General features: G+C 34.9%; 5 pseudogenes; 1 reads left to right on the top strand and 4 right to left on the bottom strand.

Moving 5' to 3' along the window:
* Window positions 1-529: 529 nt before the first annotated feature.
* Window positions 530-1,470, bottom strand: LOC128036887 (cytochrome f-like; annotated as a pseudogene).
* Window positions 1,471-1,695: 225 nt separating this feature from the next.
* Window positions 1,696-2,375, bottom strand: LOC128036886 (chloroplast envelope membrane protein-like; annotated as a pseudogene).
* Window positions 2,376-5,162: 2,787 nt separating this feature from the next.
* LOC128036885 (acetyl-coenzyme A carboxylase carboxyl transferase subunit beta, chloroplastic-like) lies at window positions 5,163-5,896 on the bottom strand (annotated as a pseudogene).
* Window positions 5,897-7,272: 1,376 nt separating this feature from the next.
* LOC128036884 (ribulose bisphosphate carboxylase large chain-like) lies at window positions 7,273-9,560 on the bottom strand (annotated as a pseudogene).
* Window positions 9,561-9,649: 89 nt separating this feature from the next.
* On the top strand, window positions 9,650-11,154 carry LOC128036883 (ATP synthase subunit beta, chloroplastic-like; annotated as a pseudogene).
* Window positions 11,155-15,154: the final 4,000 nt, after the last annotated feature.

The raw sequence follows: 15,154 nt of genomic DNA, 5'->3' as shown, positions 1-15,154 counted from the left end.
ACTTATTCTATTATAAGTAAATCGAAAAATAAAGGGTTCTGAAAAATCGGGAAAATCGAAACTAAGAATAGAAATCTTTGACGAACGGGTCCCGTAATTGTTATTATTTCGACACAAAAAGGAATTTTACACCCTTTTCTTGTGTCGAAATAAAGACGAAGAATACTCCTGTAATTATTTGTTCCCCTCATTTATCCTTCCTTTCTATTCTCCACTTACTTATCTTATGTTTAGTATCTACTCAAATTGAATTTAGAAAACAAAACGATTCTGTAACATTTTAATCTGACATGACAATAGGAATATAATTACCCCCCAATTTGGTCAATTTAGATTGAAAAAGAAAAAAAGAGGTAAAGACAAATAGTCTTCTTCACAATATACATATTTTGTTTTGAATGCGGTAAAAGCAATTCCTAGAAAAGAATAGAAACAAGCAAAGACTTTTCATCCTTTTTCATTATACCTAACCTAATTGCCAGGAAGAATTTGTTCTTTTTACAAATTTGATGTTGATAAATCCACAGATCTAGAAATTCATTTCGGACATTGAACCTTCTCAAACTGTTTCTTTTAAGAACCAAAAGATTTGTGCAAAACAATAGATGCCAAGAAGAACAAAAGACCTTGGACGCGTAGTGGGTCTTGAAGTACTATTTCTGCATCCCCTGACCAAATCCACCCACATTAGGATTAATTGTTAATGGTTGATCGAGTTTGATAGATTCACCCTCTGAAACAAAGTTCTGGTCCTGGGGATAATATCAACCACTTGATGTCCATCAAGGCATCCGTTATGGTTATTTCGTACCCCCTTTTTCTTTTCGTATGATTTTGCTTACTATACCTGCTGCCGTAGCATTATAAACAGTATTGTTACTTTTGTTCCGTCAGGATAAATCTGGCCCTTCCTGTTGCCGCCTACGTATATGGGATATTTTAAGAAATGAACATCCTTATTACTAGCAGGGTCTGGGGAAAGAATAGGAAAGGTGATTTCACTATATTTTTTACCAGGAACAGGACCTATCACAAGAATATTTTTCTTAGTGGGGCGGTAGTTCTGAAAAGACAGATTGCCTATCTTTTCTTTCATCTCAGGCGAAATACTATCAGGCGGCTAACTCAAACCCCTCTGGTAAAATAAGAACAGCACCCACATTCAAAGCCCCTTTCTTACCATTAGCAAGAACTTGTTTCAGTTGCATATCATAAGGAATTCTAACAACCACTTCAAATACAGTATCAGGAAGTACCGCTTGTGGAACCTCAATATCCACGGGTTTATTCGCTAAATGGCAATTGGCACATACAATACGCATTTGCTTCTCGTGGATTTTCATACCCTGCTGCGCAAAATGGGATATGCATTTGAAATGGAAGCCCCGGTTATTATATAGATCATGAGCGATACGGAAATGGATCGAGTAATCTCCTCCTTTATCCAAGAAAAGTATTTCTAGTTTGCATGGTCCAATCATTGATCGAAAATTTCTACAATAAAATTAGGTAGGTCACTAGTATAGTTCCCTAGCCACGATTCTGCTATTTACTTTTACTGAAAACTGAAAAAAATGACTGAAACAGAGGAGAATTGTATTCTCTGATGGGTAGAAAAGAGTAAAGTAAGTACGACTTTGCATGCTTTGCTTATCTCGAAAGTAGAAAGATTATAATTGAATCCGTGAATCATTTTCAGTCATTCATTGAATGATAAATAACTACAAGTGACGGAGATACACGATTTAAATAACGAAAGATCAATATTTAAAATTGTATCTAGAATGACTGGAAAGGTAGAAACAAGACCAGATATAATTTGATCATTATGAGCAAATCCAAAATCTTTGTATATAGAGCCAATCATTGGTTCCCAACCGTGGGGCGAATGAAATCCTATACATAAATCTGTTAATAAAAGAATAGAAAAAGCTTTTATTGTGTCGCTTAAATTATATAGAATTCTTGAACCCAAGAGTTAAGAATAAAGTTCTTCATTCCCCAAAATAGAATAACCACTTAGAATAACGAAACAGATTAGATTGGTCGAGAAGTGCAAAATCGTATGGATATGATCCTCATTGTGCAGCTTGATCAATTGGATCGTTTCTTTTTGGATTCCTATACGAAGCTTTTGTAGATGTGTTTCCGGGTATTCTTTTATCATTTCGTCCAACAGGAAGAGTTCCTCTACTTCTATGAATTGTTCTAGAATACTCTTTTCTTGAATATCATTCAAAAAAGTTTCGGATTGCCTAGTATCCCACCAATTAGTAATCCAAGATTTCAGACTTTTATTAAATGAGAGAGATCCACCAGGGCAAAAATACTATAGATGCAAGATATAGAAGGGAGTGAATGCTTTCTTTTGCCATTTTTCATCTGTGAGTTGTTAATGAACCCACCTCATTCGTTGACTTTATGTGATCTAATCTTTCTATCAAGCATGCCTTTCATTATATTATAAAGTAGGGGCCCATGAATCTATTCTCTGTTTTTTTGATTCAGTGCTTAGCCCTTGAATCTAATTGAATCTAAAAGAATACAGAATATAGAAAATAAGAATCCACTTTGAATTCGAATGAAATATATATATTATTGTTATATTGATATTGTTATTGTTTCCAGATATCTCAATTGATCAAATTCAAAGCAATTGCCCTCTTTTGATAACTGCCCGAAAGAACCGCTTCAAATAATAAAGATTGTTCTATTCAGATTTTGAGACGAAGGCGCCCTGTCTATATCAAGATCGCAATCAAAATGTCGAAAATTTTCCGGGGTTATCTAAACTATATAAGTCTAGAGTCCAGCAAAATTGAAAAAAAATTAGGAAAAATATTTGCTGATCAAAATGGTGACAAAAAAGACAGAAAAGGTATCATTACGTTTATCATTATGTTATAAGAAAGAAATCCACTTGTTTAGTTCTTTGGTTCTTAAGGAGCCAAAAGAAAGGATAAAAGGGAGGGGCCGATTGAGAAAAAAAAGAGAAAATTTACAAGATATGATCTATCTGTATCTCACGTATCAACTCCAAATATTGCAAATAAAAAGCGAAAGTCTTTATTTCGAAATACTTTGATATATGAGATGAATCCAGTATTTCGATTTCTTGCTTATTTTGTTACTGAATTAAGTTGAGCGGTTTTACATTTACAGACCATAAAAACTATTTTGTGGACAAAAAACTGTTTTTTTTATTTATGACTCTTCCAATACGTCCGCTTTGGTTTGAATGGGCATTCTGAAGAAACTTCAGTTTAGTTCTGCTATAGAAAAAGGGATTCTTGGATTGAGCTTTTCCTCCCCGGCGAAAGCTTTTATTCTGCAATTCATTTCAAAAGACTTCAATCGGTTTAAGAAAAGGCCAATTCAGCAGCTTTTTGTTCAATTTCGCGGAGTCAAATTCTCATCAGTACGAGTCAAGGGAACGGCCCCCTGGCCTCTGATTTCCATATAAAGGACCGACGAGCATAAATACCCTCTTTAACTTCTATTCTGATGGACTGAATATCTTTCATAAGGAATCGTGAAAGATGCGACGATTTTTCAGGAAACCCCAACGAAAAATACATACTATTCCCTCCTTTCTATCAATCGATCATAACCACCCCATTCCAAAAATTGTACCACAAATAGGAACTAATAAAGAGGCCTGCGATCCCATGAAAGACATCACGATTCCTTGTGGAAAAAAAACTATTTGCTGAGACGGAAATAAAGATATCAAATTCCTACCAAGATAACTAGAAGGTTCCAACTAATAAAAACCCTAATGAACCAAAAAAGGGATAAAGGCCCAGAAAATTGCTTGTTTTCGAGATCCCTATAAATTCTATCCATATAGATTCTGATCGCCAACTCATACATAAGATCCAGTTGCATTTTATTCAATTAGAGAATAACCAAAAAAAATTCGACTTTACTTTTTTGTTTCCAAGTAACTCTCATCAATAGGACTATTTTGATATGAACTTTTAGAAGGAATTCATCAAATTGCTTCGATCTAAAATCATCCCCTTTATATGATCGCCTATACGGATCTACTAGATATATAGACTTTAATTTCATACATCCGTTCGGTACCGATCCACTTGCTATAATTCATTTAACCCTATACCATGTTTACGTATGCATAAGAGGGGCTTTTTCATTTATGTTCGGTTCGGGTAAGCCGGATGTTCTACAATATTCTACTAAATAGGTATCCATGACATCTAAGTCTTGAAAAAAAAATAGATAAGATTTGGTCTTGGCCCCATCGAATCTAAAAAATCTTAGTTTTTTGAACATACAAAGATAAAGAAGCCATTGCAATTGCCGGAAATACTAGGCCTACTAAAGGCACAAAATGAGGAAAACTGCTGAAAGTTGTCATAAAATGGGTACCTCAATTTAATATTTGTTCCTGTTATTGTTATATTGTTTAGTTAGAAATATATCTTATAACGATTATATTATAATTGGTATATTATACTAATTATTCTAAATACTAAGTATTCTAAGCAGTCTATATATCTAATAGATATCTAATAAGTGCAAGGAATGTAAATTAAATAAAAGGACTTGCCCATCTTTTAAATCAAATAAAATAGGTGTATATGATAAGATAATCCACTTTCTTTTTATCACTTTATTCTTACTTTTCTTATTATTCTATTGTTCTTGTCTTCTAATTTGAATTTTTGAATTTACTAAAGAAAGGTTTATTACAAATTGTCGAAAGATTCGATTCGTTAGAATCCGATCCAAGAACAGGATTATTAGTAAAAATAGAATTTTCGGGAGATAAGAAAGATGCAAAACTCTATATTTCTATTCTATTTTTTCTCTATTTAAATTATATAACATACGCAATGGGGAAGATCAAATTCGTTTTATTTGTCTCTCCAAATTCAATTTCATTTCACAGAAGGAAAAAAATTCGCTTTTATCTTGTTGCTAGAGGTTTACTCATTAGTAATATCGGATAATGATAATAATAATTATCCAATAATTTGTTTTCGACAATTCCTTTTTTGTCACAAAGTCAAAGCCCGCGTAATGGGCTTTGACTTTGATTCAATAAACAACTAACTTCCTTTTCACAAAATCAAAAATTTCATTAAGACTCTACTTGATTGAATTTTGATTCAACGGAAAAAAACCGTGGAGCTGAACTAACTCCTCAGAACACCTTTTAAAGGATTACGTGGTACGATTGGATCGAATAAACCCTTATGGAATAAATATTCAGCCCCTTGTGAACCTTCCGGTATTGTTTTATTCAATGTTTGCTCAATTACTCTTTTACCCGCAAATGCAATATAGGCATTGGGTTCAGCAATAATGATATCCCAACATCCAAAACTCGCGGTCCTCCACCAGTAGTAGGAGATGTAAAATTGATACATAAAATAACTTTTATTTGATTGATAATCATATAAAGCGGAAGATATTTTAGCCATTTGCATCAAGCTCAAACTTCCTTCTTGCATGCGTGCTCCTCCGGAAGCACACACTAGAATAAGGGTAAAAATTATTGGTAGCATATTCGATCAAACGGGTGATTTTCTCCCTACCGGATCCCTACTCCCCCATAAACTAAAATCCAAACCCGTTGCTATAAGGAATACCGTTTAATTGACCCGTGCCTGTTTGAATAGCCTCAATTAATCCTGTCTTTCTTTGATAAAAGTCAATACGATCTTTATAAAGCTCTTCTTCAGACTGAAATTCAATGGGATCCAGAGATCATGTCTTCATCCATAGGACCCCAAGTGCCTGGATCAATCGAAAGTTCGATTCTATCTGAACTCCTCATTTTCAAATGATATCCACATTGTTCACAAATATTCATTTTTGAATTAAGCGATTTCTTATAATTTACTCCATAACAATTTTCGCATTCCATTGGAACCCAAAATCCTTGTATAGATCGAGATCATTAGAACTTTCTTTTAGAGTTAAATCATTACCATTTTCACGAGTTATTATATCAAAATTCTTGCCTTCCTTTACTATTTCCACCTTCCCAAAAATGTAATTATAAATATAATTATCATTGGAATTTCACTACCATTAAATGGAACTATCAATACAGATTTGAGAACGAAGATAAGAGTCAATACAACTATTAATTGATTATTCCAACCATAGTTATTATCATTATCATCAAGTTAAAATGATAGTGGGACTCATCATTTTCGATCCATTATTCATATAACTAAATTTATGATAACTATAAAAAAACTTTCTAGTTCACTCAAAAAGAATGATCATTTTTAAGCTCAAAAATTTGATTTTCACTATCAAAATATATGGAATAACGGTCCTGATTACTATCCCTAATTAAAAAGGTGTCATCGAAATGAAATTCCGAATTCTTTGACGTCAACTAAATGATCAACCTTACTGTAATAACTAGAGCTGTCACTAAATCATGAATGTTTTTATCCGTATCATTTCTAGTCGGGTCTTCGTTTACAGTAGTATTTTCAACAGGACCAAGGTTTTCCATTGATTTATTAGCCCAATCTGTATTCTAATTCTCCCTTAGACAAGATCAAATTGAACCATGATTTTTCCATAGAGCTTTCTTGCCTCTATTTCCATGAAAGTACAGTAGATGAATAGTCATTCGATGAAAAATCAATTGAATATTTTATTTCCTATCAGAATACCATACTAGATACAATCCTAGGGTTATTAACGAACAATGAGTGAATATTGAAAGAAACGATTCCCTTTTGTGAGAACCTGGGTAGCATTTTATATATGATGAGCTCTTTTTCTTTTGAATTAGAAATATCAATTTTCAATTAGAAATAGTGATTTCCCCATGTTTGTGTAAAATCCGCACTGAAAAAATGGAAAAAGAAATTTTCTTATCAAGAACCTTTTTCGTAAAATCTCGTCTACTAATACAATACAATAAGTTTCTATTCAACACGGGCCAAAGGACAACATACAGGATGGGTGAAGAAGTTGTGATGCTTGGCTCGATCCATGATCGAAACCTGGTATATAGGATGAAAAAGAATAACCAATCCTAAGGATCCATACATAGGATTAATTATGGAACCCAGGAGAAAATTTGAGTTGTGTTTAGTCTTTTATTTTTGTATTTAAAATCTTGTATATCTAGATAAAAAATATCTATCAAAAAATAGACAATAGAATCGGCTCAATCCTTTTAGTAAAAAGATTGGGCCGAAGTTTTTAAATTCAACAAACCGACAGTAATTACTGGATTACAAAGTATCCATTGCTTCAATTAAATTTGATTTATCAAGCTGGTTTATCTAATTTATCCACCGTCAATTCAAATTTGATCCCTTCCATACTTCCGGCAGCAGCTAGTTCAGGACTCCATTTGCTAGCCTCCGGGATAATTTCATTACCCTCCGGGGCAAGGTCCGTCCCTCATTACGAGCTTGCCATGCTTCTAAACTCGATTAGCTACGGCACCGGTGCATTTCCCCAAGGGTGTCCTGGTTCCTCCACCGAATTGTGTAGGAATCATCTCCAAAGATCTCGGTCAAAGCAGGCATATCCAAACGTGAATACCCCAAGCTGGGCAGAACACCTGGCATAAAACCCAATCTTGGTGAAATAAATACCACGGCTTCGATCTTTTCAATAAAATCATCACGTAGTAAATCAACAAAGCCCAAAGTTATGTCCCCTTTCAAGGTTTACCACTACTGTACCAGCGTGAAATGATCTCCACCAGACATACGTAAAGCTTTAGCTAGTACACGAAAGTGCATACCATGATTCTTCTGTCTATCAATAACTGCGTGCATTGGCGATGGATGTGGAAGTAGACCATTATCTCGGCAATAACAAGCCAAGGTATTTGCAGTGAACCCACCTGTTAAGTAGTCGTGCATTACGATGGAACTCCCAATTCTCTGCACGGCCCTTTTGATCATTTCTTCCATGTACCTGCAGTAGCATTCAAAATGCCCTTTGATTTCACCTGTTTCAGCCTGTGATTTATAAATTGCTTCGGCACAAAAAAACAGTCTCTCAGCGCATAAATGGTTGGGGTTCACATTCTCATCATCTTTGGTAAAATCAAGCCCGAACGGACATTCATAAACTGCTCTACCGTAGTTCTTGGGATAACCCCAATTTAGGTTTAATAGTACATCCTAATAAGGGGCGACCATACTTGTTCAATTTATCTCTTTCAACCTGGATGCCATGAGGGCGGGCCTTGGAAAGTTTTAACATAAGCGTAAGGATTCGCAGATCCTCTAGAACGTAGAGCGCGCAGGGCTTTGAACCCAAATACATTACCCACAATGGAAGTAAACATGTTAGTAACAGAACCTTCTTCAAAAAGGTCTAAAGGGTAAGCTACATAACATATATAGATCTTCTTCTCCAGGAACAGGCTCAATGTGGTAGCATCGCCCTTTGTAACGATCAAAATGGTAAGCCCATCGGTCCCACGGTTTGTCCATGTACCATAGAAGATTCAGCAGCTACCGCGGCCCCTGCTTCCTCAGGCGGAACTCCGGGTTGAGGAGTTACTCGGAAGGCTGCCAAGATATCAGTATCTTTGACTTCATATTGAGGGTATAATAAGTCAATTTATACTCTTTAACACCAGCTTTAATCAACACTTGCTTTAGTCTCTGTTTGTGGTGACATAAGTCCCTCCCTACAACTCATGAATTAAAATTCTCGCAACAACAAGGTCTACTCGATATAAATGAGGAGTTAATGAAACCTTTTCGAAGAAATCTTTCAAAAATTATCAACGAATCCGAAAGGTTCCTTATTGAACCATGGTATTTGATTCCCAAATACATCATTATTCTATATTCTTTCATATGTATGGGCAACCCGATCCGTGTTTTCAAGTTTCTAATTCCTTACTTTTTTGAATCCAAATTCTAAATAAAATGAAATAAATAAAATAGAAATAGATAAATAATATAAAAATAATATTAATATAATATTCTAATATATTATAAATAAAATAGATAAATAAATTAATAAAATAGATAAATAAATTCTAATACTAATATATATTAGAATGAAAATAAATTCTAATACTAATATATATTAGAATATATATATAATAGAATAGATAAATATATAATAAATTAATATTCTAACATCTAATATAAATTATATATTATAAGCTCAATAATAAAAATAATAAACACCCTTGACAGTAATATATGTTTTATGAAATCCTAGATGTGAAAACAGGCGTAATTCGGCCTGAAATGAAAAAAAGGGAATATAGATGGAAAAAGGGGAGAGGTTGGACGTAAAGTAAAAAAAATCATTATCTAAAATAAAATAAAATGAAATTGAAACAAGGCTAATGAGATAGAAATAAGGAATCATAAATAGAGTTCGGGTTCAAATTCCATAGATAATATGGATGGTGTTGCCTATAATGATGGACAAATGAAAGACTCTCCCAAAATTTTATTTATCCACTTCCTATTTTTCAAAATAGGTTGGTTGAAAAAAATTCCTTCATTGAATAAAAACAATCCAATTGCATGCACTTGAATTGGATGGGACCAACGAAATCGAGGCTAACCCATTTCTTATTGAATTAACCGATCAACCTCCTGTCGAAATTTTTTTTGTATTAGATAATTTTGGAAAAAAAAATTGACATATTTCCTTTATTATGAAAATAAATCCTACTACTTCTGTTCCTGGGTTTCCACGCTTGAAAAAGAAAATCTGGGGCGTATTTCTCAAATCATCGGTCCAGTACTGGATGTAACCTTTCCCCGGGCAAGATGCCTAATATTTAAACGCCCTAGTAGTTAAGGGTCGAGATACCGCCGGTCAACAAATTAATGTAACTTGGGGTACAGCAATTATTAGGAAATAATCGAGTTAGAGCTGTAGCTATGAGCGCTTTACAGATGGTCTAACAGGGGAATGGAAGTGATTGACACGGGAGCTGCTCTAAGTGTTCCAGTCGGCGGAGCGACCCTAGGACGAATTTTTAACGTGCTTGGGCCGTTGATAATTGGGTCCTGTAGATACTCCACAACATCCCTATTCATAAATCCCGCCCGCTTTCATACAATTAGATACAAAATTATCTATTTTGAAACAGGAATTAAAGTAGTCGATCTTTTGGCTCCTTATCGTCGTGGAGGAAAAATCGGACTATTTGGGGGCTGGGGTAGGTAAAACAGTACTCATTATGGAATTGATCAACAACATTGCCAAAGCTCATGGGGGCGTATCCGTATTTGGCGGAGTGGGTGAACGGACTCGTGAAAAATGATCTTTACATGGAAATGAAAGAATCTGGAGTAATTAATGAACAAAATCTTGCGGAATCAAAAGTGGCTTTAGTCTACGGTCAGATGAATGAACCGCCAGGAACTCGTATGAGTTGGATTGACTGCCTAACTATGGCGGAATATTTCCGAGATGTTAATGAACAAGACGTACTTCTATTTATAGACAATATCTTCCGTTTTGTCCAAGCGGGATCCGAAGTATCTGCCTTATTGGGTAGAATGCCTTCCGCTGTGGGTTATCAACCCACCCTTAGTACCAAATGGGTACTTTACAAGAAAAATTACTTCTGGGAGGGATCCATAACTTCTATTCAAGCAGTTTATGTACCTGCGGATGATTTGACCGACCCTGCCCTGCCACAACATTTGCGCATTTAGATGCTACTACCGGCTATCAAGAGGATTAGCTGCCAAAGGTATTTATCCAGCGGTAGATCCTTTAGACTCAACGTCCACTATGCTCCAACCTCGAATCGTTGGTGAGGAACATTATGAAACTGCGCAAAGGGTTAAGCAAACCTTACAGCGTTACAAAGAACTTCAGGACATTATAGCTATCCTTGGGTTGGACGAATTGTCCGAAGGGATCCAACCGTAAGAGCGCGAAAAATTGAGCGTTTCTTATCACAACCCTTTTTCGTGGGAAGATTTACCGGTTCCCCGAGGAAATATGTTGGTCTAGCAGAAACAATTAGAATTTAAATTGATCCTTTCCGGAGAATTAGACGGTCTTCCTGAACAGGCCTTTTATTTGGTAGGTAACATCGCCGAAGCTACTGCGAAGGCTACGAACTTAGAAATGGAGAAGCAAATTGAAGAAATGACCTTAAATCTTTGCTTACCCCTAATCAATTGTTTGGGATTCAAGTGAAAAAATCATTTTATCTACTAATAGCGGACAAATTGGCGTATTACCAAATCACCGCCTATTGCCACAGCTGTAGATATAGGTATTTTGAAGAATACGCCTTAACGACCAATGGTTAACGATGGCTCTGATGGGTGGTTTTGCTAGAATAGGCAACAATGAAATCACTATTTTGTAAATGATGGGAGAAGGGTAGTGACATTGATCCACAAAAGCTCAACAAGCTCTTGAAATGGCGGAAATAACGGGAAAGCTGAAGGCAAGGGGCAAACAATTGAGGCAAATCTAGCTCTCAGACGGGCTGGGACACGAGTCGAGGCTATCAACGCGATTTCGTAACAGTTGGTTAATCGAAAAAATTTCCGTAGAAACAGAACTTTCGTTTCACATCCCATTTTGATTCTGCCGATTAAATAGAATCAAATACAATCAAATACAATGAAAATGAAATCAGATTTTGATCTAACGAAAAATTTGAAAATTGAAAACGGAAATAGAATAGGATGAAAAGATGAAAATCAATAAAAGAAGGTGGGTGAAAAACTTAGACACCGGGATCGATGGTATCTAATAAGTTCTACCTACTATTAGTTGAACCAATGACTCCCGGTTGAAAAAACTCTAACCGCTGAGTTAAATAGGTCATTTATTATCATAAGGAATCATAAAAGAAAGAAAGGGATTTACATCGATGGATTATAAATCAATATTACTTCTAAGCAATACCAATCAAACAGACCAAAAGGGTATGATTATGATGTTGGATCATGTAATATTCATCTTGACAAGAAATTATCTACATAATATGATAAAATATGTATCACAAACACAAGGGCTATAGCTCAGTTGGTAGAGCACCTCGTTTACAGTGCGCCAATGTTTTTCAGGAAGTCTATCATGCAATCAAAGAATTGATCTTTTGAAATCGATGTCTTACTCCATTACTTTGAAGGAACAAAACAAGAGAACAATAGCCTGACAAATGGTTCGGTCCGATTCGGGTGCCGTTTAGGCAAGATCCGAATCGAACCCATCATGATTTGAGATATTGATAGGGTGAATACCGGTCTATTCAATGCTAGGCATAATGAGTATAAGGACCTCAAAATGCTCTTTTCGTCCTATGAATCTTAAGGTGTATGAAGTTTCATGTTTGATTTTTAATCAGGATGGTAGAGACTCCATTTAACTTAGATTGATCTGGGCCAGAAGCAGACCTACGTCAAGATAACCCTTCCCTCTTTGAAACACTTTGGAAGTGCTCCTGTATCAGTAATGAATCAGAGCACAATGAATCAAACACACGGAACCGTCTTCTTTTTCTGTTAGAAAAAATATATACGATAGACTAACTGATATTTCTATCAGTTAATGAAAGAGCCAATGCAAAAAAAAATGCATGTTGGGTCTTTGAAATAGGCCGAATCATTTTGATAATAATCAGTTCGATCTGTTTTACCGAGAAGGTCTACGGTTCGAGTCCGTATAGCCCTATATTTTCGAATTTTATATTTTATTAATTTTAAATATTCATTAAATTTTTAAATTAAGAAAAATGAAATGAAAATAATATTCTTAAAACTAAAAGCAAACTAAAACAATAAAGAATATCCAAATACAACTAAAAATAAAAAAGTTGTATAGTTTTTTCCTAATTATTGTATTCTTTGTTGATTGGAAATGGTCGCTTCAGTTGCTTGGTTCAAATCATTCCCATAAGCTCGCTCACAGGAGATCACTCAGAGTATAACCCTGAAAACAAAGCGCATTTCAACGGATCCAATCGCTCTTTTTTATTCTTGGATAAGAATAAAATAAACAAAACCCATTTTCTTAATTAATCCTCATGGGTAGATTGATTTTAGATTGATTCTATATAAATAGATATAAAATAAAAATTTCTATTTATTCGAAATCTATAATTTCAATTTCTATTTAGAATAAATAAATTTCGAATAAAAAGTTTTTGATTTCTAAAATTCTAATAAATATTAGATATTAGTTAGATATTAAATTCCTTTTATTTAGAAAAATCCGAAATGAAGTGAAAACGAAAAAGTATTACTTGTTTTGGATTTGTATAGTATTATATATATAGTATAAATATATATTTATACTAGTACTATACAAATTAGTACTATATCGAAATGAAATCGAAATAAGTGGAATGTAAATAAAATAGGATTAATTCCAATCAATAAATCTTAAAACGCAACATGGAAACACAGCAAACAAACGAAACTAGACGATTCGATCAAACTGAATTGTTGTTTTGACTAAACAAACAGTTGCGGATGACTTGACAATGAATTCAGGTCAAAGCGACTAATCCGATCTATTTTCACATTCATAGGAGTTCGTCTATGTTTCTGCTTTACGAATATGATATTTTCTGGGCATTTCTAATAATATCAAGTGCTATTCCTATTTTGGCATTTCTAATTTCTGGAGTTTTAGCCCCGATTAGAAAGGGTCCAGAAAAACTTTCTAGTTATGAATCGGGTATAGAACCAATGGGCGATGCTTGGTTACAATTTCGAATCCGTTATTATATGTTTGCTCTAGTTTTTGTTGTTTTTGATGTTGAAACGGTTTTCTTTATCCATGGGCAATGAGTTTCGATGTATTAGGGTACCCGTATTCATAGAAGCTTTCATTTTCGTGCTTATCCTAATTGTTGGTTCAGTTTATGCATGGCGAAAAGGAGCATTGGAATGGTCTTAGTTCCTGAATATTCAGATAATAAAAGAAAGAAAAAGTCAAAATAATAATACCATTGAGTATGAATTCCATCGAATTTCCCTTACTTGATCGAACAACCCAAAATTCAGTTATTTCAACTACATTAAATGATCTTTCAAATTGGTCAAGACTCTCCAGTTTATGGCCGCTTCTTTATGGTACCAGTTGTTGCTTTATTGAATTTGCTTCATTAATAGGCTCACGCTTCGACTTTGATCGTTATGGGCTGGTACCAAGATCGAGTCCTAGACAGGCAGACCTAATTTTAACAGCTGGAACAGTAACAATGAAAATGGCGCCCTCTTTGGTGAGATTATATGAACAAATGCGAACCTAAATATGTTATTGCTATGGGCGCGTGTACAATTACAGGAGGATGTTCAGTACTGATTCTTATAGTACTGTTCGGGGGTCGATAAGCTAATTCCCGTGGATGTCTATTTGCCGGGCTGTCCCCTAAACCCGAGGCAGTTATAGATGCTATAACAAAACTTCGTGAAAATATCTCATGAAATCTATGAAGATCGAATTAGATCTCAACAGGGGGATCGGTGTTTTACTACCAATCACAAGTTTTGTCTTGTACGTAGTACTCGTACTGGAAATTATAATCAAGGATTGCTCTATCAACCACCATCTACTTCAGAGATTCCTCCTGAAACATTTTTCAACTACAAGGTTCACTATCTTCCACGAATTAGTGAATTAGGTAGGATTTTTTTACAGAAACAGACAACGAATTAATCTTCATAAATTCGATTTCATCATAAATGCGAAATATTTATCTTAGAAAATGACAAATAAAAAGAAAAGTGCAGGAGAGATAAAAAGATGCAGGGTCGTTTGTCTGTTTGGCTAGTCAAACACGGCTAGTTCATAGATCTTTGGGCTTCGATTACCAAGGAATAGAGACTTTACAAATAAAGCCTGAGGTTGGCATTCCATTGCTGTTATTTTATAGTATATGGTTACAATTATCTACGTTCCCAATGTGCCTATGATGTAGCACCAGGCGGACTGTTAGCCAGTGTGTATCATCTTACGAGAATAGAGTATGGTGTAGATCAACCGGAAGAGGTATGTATAAAAGTATTTGCTCCAAGAGTAACCCTAGAATTCCGTCTGTTTTCTGGGTTTGGAAAAGTTCGGATTTTCAAGAACGAGAATCTTATGACATGTTGGGAATCTCTTATGAAAATCATCCACGGCTGAAACGTATCTTAATGCCCGAAAGTTGGATAGGGTGGCCTTTACGTAAGGA

This window comes from Gossypium raimondii, unplaced genomic scaffold (genome assembly GCF_025698545.1).
Source record: "Gossypium raimondii isolate GPD5lz unplaced genomic scaffold, ASM2569854v1 Contig00070, whole genome shotgun sequence".
Taxonomy (NCBI): Eukaryota; Viridiplantae; Streptophyta; class Magnoliopsida; order Malvales; family Malvaceae; genus Gossypium; species Gossypium raimondii.
The sequence above is the reverse complement of the archived record's forward strand: the minus strand, read 5'-3'. Positions and strand labels throughout refer to the sequence as shown.